Source organism: Diplotaxodon limnothrissa, linkage group LG7, assembly GCF_057381915.1.
Source record: "Diplotaxodon limnothrissa isolate DT_005_m linkage group LG7, D_limnothrissa_male_GT1.1, whole genome shotgun sequence".
Classification (NCBI taxonomy): domain Eukaryota; kingdom Metazoa; phylum Chordata; class Actinopteri; order Cichliformes; family Cichlidae; genus Diplotaxodon; species Diplotaxodon limnothrissa.
The window spans coordinates 7,465,543-7,472,727 of record NC_140602.1 but is presented as its reverse complement, the minus strand read 5'-3'; the positions used below and the strand labels follow the sequence as shown (position 1 = coordinate 7,472,727).

Below are 7,185 nucleotides of genomic sequence, written 5' to 3'. Positions count from 1 at the left end.
GCCAATGTTATGCCTGATGCCACATCAATTTACCATGAAACAGATCAATGTGGCGATGAGCAGACTCCAGATGATGGTCAGACCTCACCTCCTGCTGCGGACGTACCAGCACCTGAACTCCATGAATCTGTGGGAGAAGCAAAGATGGATGATAGTGCATCCACTGAATCTGAGGGACAAAGGATGCTGCTGGATAGCAGTTCAGGAGAAGATGAGTTGTTTAACGAGGTCAAGGATTTGAGTGAGGACCAACCTAAAGAGATCCCAGTCCTCCCGGACAGGTTGGAGGATGTGATGAATGATCCTGGAACTGAAGGACAAGAGGAGAGTGGTGAAGTAGAGGAACGAGCTAACGCTGATATCCATGTCAGGAGGTCTGAGCGGGATCGTCAACCACCAATGAGGCTCGACTACACTGAATTGGGGAAACCAATTGTCACCGTGGTGAAGTCTTTCTTCCAAGGGTTGACCGATGTGTGGAATGACATGGTAAATGAAGGTGAAGCACCTGCTTCTTCCCTTGCCTTTCCCCCCAAGAAACATTTGTGTGAACCTTGTCATGCACAGGGACGTGCAAGAGTTCAGGAGGGGAGAGTGTAACCCACATCAGATTTGTGGGTTGTGCTGCTGCATAAGGTTGGAGGTGTAATTTTCCCTCCCCGCCGCTAGGAGGCGAGTATGCCTTGAGATGACTTTCTGTTAGTCAACATTTCCTGTTGTGGAAGCCATTACTCACGAGGCAACCGCTACTCACGAGGCAACCGCCAAATTAGCTGAAAGATCCTGGTAAGAAAAACTGAAATAAAAGTTAAATTCGCAATTTATCTTCACATACTAGCTGTTAACAGATGGCTATTAGGATCTGAGATCTGTGAAATACGGCCGTGGGAAGCTGCGTCAGCTGGACGAGCTATCTCACCACGAGCTCCGGTAAGGGATGCTACATGAATGTTAGCACCATAAAGACATGTAGTTGACTGCTGTCAATATATTTTCTGCTTTAAAAAATAAAACCAGTCGGAGTTGTGATATTTATGTTTAAAGTACTGTAAGATCACTGATGTGCAGATGTTTAATTTTAAGTGCTAAAGTATACATTAGAATGTGCCCAGCTAACCGCTAGTATTAAGTTACTGCTTAGCGATCTCTGTGTTCTAACATTACTGTGATTCATCTGAGTTTGTTAGCTTTCCAAAACGTTGGAGAAGCAGTAATATTGTCATGTAGTGCTTAAATGCACCCTTTCAGTTTTGTTGACTTAGAAGTTAATTCATTTGATGAAGATGCAAAAAGTTCATAAAATGTGATTATAAAATGTGAGGGATCTCATTACTCTGTTGAATGTGTTAATGTTTAAAGAAGTTGATATATTTTTCTGAGAAATAATTCAGGTTGAAATATCTGAAAAAAGAAGAACAGTTAAAAGCAAGCTGTTAAAAGGATAAATATGGGAGAGTGAATCTTATAAGTTTATTTATTCCCAAAAGGGTAAATATAAGGTATATTTTCTGTTGCACTAAGACCTTGTGTGATGTAACTCAAATTATTTTAGGATGGTTGAGACATTGTATAACTAAAATAATTTGTTATACTTGAGCAATACTTGACTGAAAGATGAGTGATGGAAGAAGAATAGATAAAATAGTAATGTATGCACTCTGCACTGTGTGCATAGATTGGTTTTTGACCAGGACTGGATCATTTGAGATCTGAACCCTGTGGGTTCAGTGGCGAGCCAATCCCGAGAGAGTGACTGTCGACGGACCCGAGTGCGGTGTGGCCAGCCGTGGGATCCATCTTCAGCGAACCTCAGGACTATTACTACCTTCCTTGATACAGATAAGACTAACACTTTAAAAATCTACCCGGGTAGTGTTAGAACCAATGGACAGAAACACACACACACACACAAGGAACTCTAATTTCTCTTTCTAAAGAGAAGTGGACTGAGCAACGGGAGCGGAAGCTCTTTAATTGAAACTCTTTGGAGAATTTCCTTAAAGAGGATGTTGTTTTGATTTTATTTTTGGGCCCTTTAATGTGCGTTTGTGCACTGTAGGAAGCCGGCTTTAGACAGGCAGGGTTTGTAAACTTTACAACTTTCAATACAGTTTCTACTCAAATCACATCTATTCTATCATTGTGTGGTTCCTTCTCTGCTGATCCTTTCAAGGCTCCATAGTCTTACCTAGAACTTTCTGATACTGGTCCAAAGTCGTTGAGACAATAATTTAATGCATATCTCATGTTGTTTAATTGTAATACCTGTTACACACAGCACGAACTGCAGAATAAAATAAATGCATCCTCTTAATCTATGATTTACCTGATACGTCCACTGACTTTTTACAGTAAGGAAATAAGACTGTACAGCTTTCAGTGGTTAACTGAAATACAGATAGCGGCAGAATAATGTCCAACAATATGGTGGAACAATAGCGAAAGCTTACACAGCAACAGAGTTTCACTGAACTTCTCAGCAAAAAAACAGTCCGCAACTCACATCCTCTCGCAAAATAAACGATGTGAATGAAGTAAACGTTAACAGTAACACATGCTGCTAAGTGGGTGTAGAGAGGTGTGAATCCGCCAACTAGAGCCATAAGACATTACCAATGGATCAACACACGATTAACCAAGGAAAAACTCATTATCCTCAAACTACTCATTTGTCTTTACAGTCCCACTGCATATTGCCTACAGCAACAGTCAAAACAACAATTAAAGCAACAATTAAGTTATGTTATAATGAACAGAAGTGAACAACAGAATTTTTGATCCACCACAAAGCAAAGTAAAACCTGATGATGGAGAGGGGAACTCGTCTTTAATAAAACACACGAGTTGAACAGGTGGTGATTGCTCCACCATGATTTTCAGATTAAAATCTTGGAAAATTCACTCAAGCATTGTCAGCTAATAGTACATATTTAAATGATAACTGCAATATTTTTTAGGAAGGAGTGCAGAAAGGTGACAACATCTTGCAGAGTGCTGAAGTTGCAGCCAGCTGTCATCAACATAAATAAAAGACAGACAGCACAAAATGGTATGTTTTATTTTGGTATAATTTATCTGGTTAAACAGTGAAGAAAGATTTTGCTATTTTGGGGGGAGCTGGGTGCGAGGTAGGGGTCATCATCACTGCAAGCCTTTCTATAAAACTCAAACTCATGTCACACACATTCATATTCCACACGTCACATTTAGCTGTTTACAGTATTTCACAGAACTGTGCCAACAAAACACCAGCTTCAAAATTTAGCTTCTTCCTGGCAGTGATAATAGTTGTTGTGGTGTTCTTCGTAACAGGGTGGGCGTTACTATAGAAGGAAAAACGAATGAGTAAGACATCGAAGGCATAAATAAAAGTGTTCCAGAGTCTGTAGCTCTGCTACCAGAATCTCACCTGCAACAATAATTTTTTGGAATGAGAAAATCATACCTTAACCAGGGCAGCTATTCCTATTTTTCGACATACTTACAAGAGTTGACCTCCTGTTTACGCCTGTTGTTTGACTGGATATTTTTGCCTTGATACATCCCATTTTTGCAGTGTTAGAAAGCATGCTCCAGTGCAGATTCTAAGCTTCAAACAGATTAATAGCTAATAAATAAATGAATGCTTTGCATTTGACCACGTGTTCGTCAGTTATCAAGTAAGCTTGATGTGAATGACATGATTGTACACATGTAATTTTGCCAGCACAAATGCAATATGCCTGTAGGCACAGTGCACATTTGAAACACTGCTGTCAACGCTGCCTTGCTGCTGCTTGTCAACCATGATTAATGTGAAGTCCCTCAAAAACAGCAAAATACATCAGAGAAACTTTCATGAAAAAGGTTACAGAAAACACAATTCCAGTGAATGAGGACCTTGCTGAATTTCATACAGTTTTGCCCATCTGTCCCCAATCATACCAGATGCTTCGCTTCACAAGAATTATGAGACCTTTCTCTTATAAAGAAATTGCTTTAACAGCAACCTCATACCACTCCTTGGGCTTCTTAGCAGCCATCCAGAGTGCATGGATCTGTGTGTGTCAGCTATACAAGTGCTGACACAACTAAATACAGTGCCACTCCTCCTGGATCTAACACAAGGTGACCACATGTCCTGCCACACAATCCTTCTCTTCCAATTTATTTGTGTCATCCTGCTGCACCTCTTCATGTCATTTTATTTTGGAGATTTTAGTGCAAGAAGCTGTTTGTTCTTTTTATTTTCCCTTATCTGATCGGGTTGTTAATAACAAACGTTCAGCCAGCATCATTTGCCTGTGACATTGGTGTAATTAATATTGTGTCAAGGCGATGAGAAAGTTTCTCAGTGCCAAGGGAAATGGTGACTCCAGAATAAAGAGAATGGGAGATGAGAATCAGGACCTATTATGATAGGGAACATTAGCAGAACAGCACAGAGCTGCCATCTTTCTATGAAGTGACCTTTCATGAAAAATGTGGCTACTGTCTATCACTGACCCTCATCTTTCTTTCTCTCTCCCACTCTCCTTTCTACCACCTTACTTCTTGTTTTTTTAAGGATGATGGGTCTTTTTCCACTCAAGTGTAAATTTCGTGGCACAGTAACAAATCGAGGATTTGGAAGTAAAGAAAATGACTGAAAGACATTTGTCTGGGAGAGGCACAAAATCAAATAAAGACCTGAGCTGACCACTGGTGTAGGGAGTGAGCTGGGACATTCAAAAATCCACTATCCAGACTAAAGGGCAGCAGTACAGCAAGCAGAAGGATGCAATTGTATTGGTGTATGAAATAAAGTAAAGGATGCAGTCATGTGCAACTTGCTGAATTTTTTAAAAATAATTTATTTTCCTTGGCCAGATTAAATGGCTTAGATCTGTTTGTGATATGATTCCTAAAATTCAATTTTCAGTGGACAAAGTGGAATAAAATCAGAATAATCAGAGATTTATTTTTTCAGTCAACAACAACAACAGATTATAATTTTACATAAAAGTACTCAAACAGATATTCCTTTTCACAATAAAAGCCTGATGAAGACACTACCAACTATGTATCTAAGCTATTAGATACATAGTTGGTAGTGTCTTCATCAGTTCAGTCTGTGATTCGAGTATATAATATATAGTATATATAAGTAGTGGCAAATATAGCCTTAAGCTGGTTCGCTGAGCAGAAAAGAGGACTTACCTACAGAGATCTGGTAAGCTCACTTTATCCTGAGCTCAAAACCTCAGATTTTTATACTTGTATAGCCCTATCAGCCCTATCTGACACTGACTCATATGACCTCACTTGAAATAATCACAGACTTTATTAACGACGGACATGGTGCAGGGTCTGAAAAGCAACGTCAGTGTGGAATTAATGCCTTAAAAATGCTATTCCTGTAATGGCCAGCAGGGGCAGACTGCAAATAGACGTCCATGAGAAAATGAACCTACTTCTCTATTTATTTATAAACCTAAATCTTACTTAATACAAATGGTTATTTTGTAAATCTTGGACAACATGATGATGAGAAATCAGGATTTATGTTGATGATGATAGCCAAAATGCATCACATGCTTTTTCAAACGGAACAAATTGAGTTTGTGATGAGAAACAAACCTTGACACAGAAGTCGGATTCAAGCATTACTGTTTCAAAGCTGCTGTAATCGATATTTTAATATCAAGAATGGATTAAGTGTGAGAGGTATTGTCTTAATAACAAAGTGAGAAAAATGACTCTGCAGCTCCTCTGCTGTTGTTTCAGCTTTGGTTAGAGCTCTTAGAGTTTTCATGAACTTTCAGAAAGCAGCGGTCTTTAGTAAAATTCATAAAATAACTCACTTGCACATTAGTATAAATGACCTAGTGTCTACTGCATTTGCCAAAGAATACAAGATTTATGTGTTCGGAACAAGCTGTGGCTTTGGAAATTGTAGGGGGAGCATGTTTGGCACATAATTACATTGCTGTTAAGCTTTCGCAAAATGAACAAAGTATTGGTACACTTTGGTGTTCCTATGAGTCGTCATTTGTTGTGTGCGTACATGCGGCCAATTGTCAGGGAACTCTTAGTTCTGCTGCAGCGAGGGAGAGAGACCAAGCCCACAAAGCAGGCCACAGGCAGCGCCATCGATCGGTCTCGTCAAGGTTCAGGGATATAGATGAGTTACAAAACCACCATTAATTACAAATCACTTCTGCCATGAAAGTCGATTAGAGTGAAGAGCAGCAAAAAGTCTGTATCAAACAAAGAAAAGTGATAGGGCGTGCACATTTCTCATCAATGGCATCTTTGACTTGGCAGGCCAGCTTACTTCGCCTTTCCTTTCCAGCTCTTCTTTCTGCAAGTCGTGTTTAATTAAAGCTGCTAGTTCCTTTGTGGTTATTTGCTGAAAGTAAATAAATTTTCCATTTTCAATATGCATGTTCCACTGACTTATCACCGAGCACATAATCAATACACCAAGACACATGATTTATTACAGCACATAATGGTGCAAATATTCAGCATGTGTTGGGCTGTATGCTAATGTACATAAAAGCAGTAGAGCAGTGATACAGTCATGAGCAGGTGTAGAGTTTACAATGATCCACTGGCAGGTTCACAGATGGTCCTTGTCACTGCCACTTGGGAGAGTCCCTGCTGTCTCAGACAAGTTGCAGTAGAGCTGTGCTTTGCATTAAAATTGCAAACATCGCCCTCTTCATCCAAACGCAGTCTCTCCACTGCACTATTTCTTTCTTCAAGGAAAAATACAGCATTGATTTACCTTACACTCCAAATAACCTGCACCTCATTGTCTCCAGGTGTCGTCCACTCTTAGTTTTCTGTTCTCACGTCATCCTGCCCTCTGTCTTTCAGCTCTGCACCTGCCTCTGATCCTCCAGTGTTTTTTATAGTATTTTTGGAACGAGACCACTGTCTGTGATTAATGTTTGGTGTAGCTGTATATGTAAGCAATCACAATTCATCCGTGAATTCTACTCTTCCTGGGTCCGACAGGCATGCCCGGGCACATAGTGGCAGCGTCTTTTACTCTATAAAGCTGATTTCAAATACAGCCATTTCAGAAGAGATGTACTGCAGTGGCATGAAGCAAGCAGGCTAAACAGATCAACAGCTCTCACTCTCTCTCTCCCCCACCCGCTCACTCGGTCTCTGCCTTGCACTGTCTGAGCCTCTGCTTGCATTCCCTTTGTTTTA

At 40.1% G+C, this 7,185-nt stretch overlaps 1 long non-coding RNA gene across 1 annotated transcript; it reads left to right on the top strand.

Annotated features, from left to right (window-relative positions):
- The first annotated feature begins 649 nt into the window (after positions 1-649).
- Positions 650-1,894, top strand: LOC146627669 (uncharacterized). Its single transcript, XR_014906328.1, has 3 exons — positions 650-786; positions 860-930; positions 1,676-1,894. It is a non-coding gene; the product is annotated as an uncharacterized LOC146627669 (long non-coding RNA).
- Positions 1,895-7,185: the final 5,291 nt, after the last annotated feature.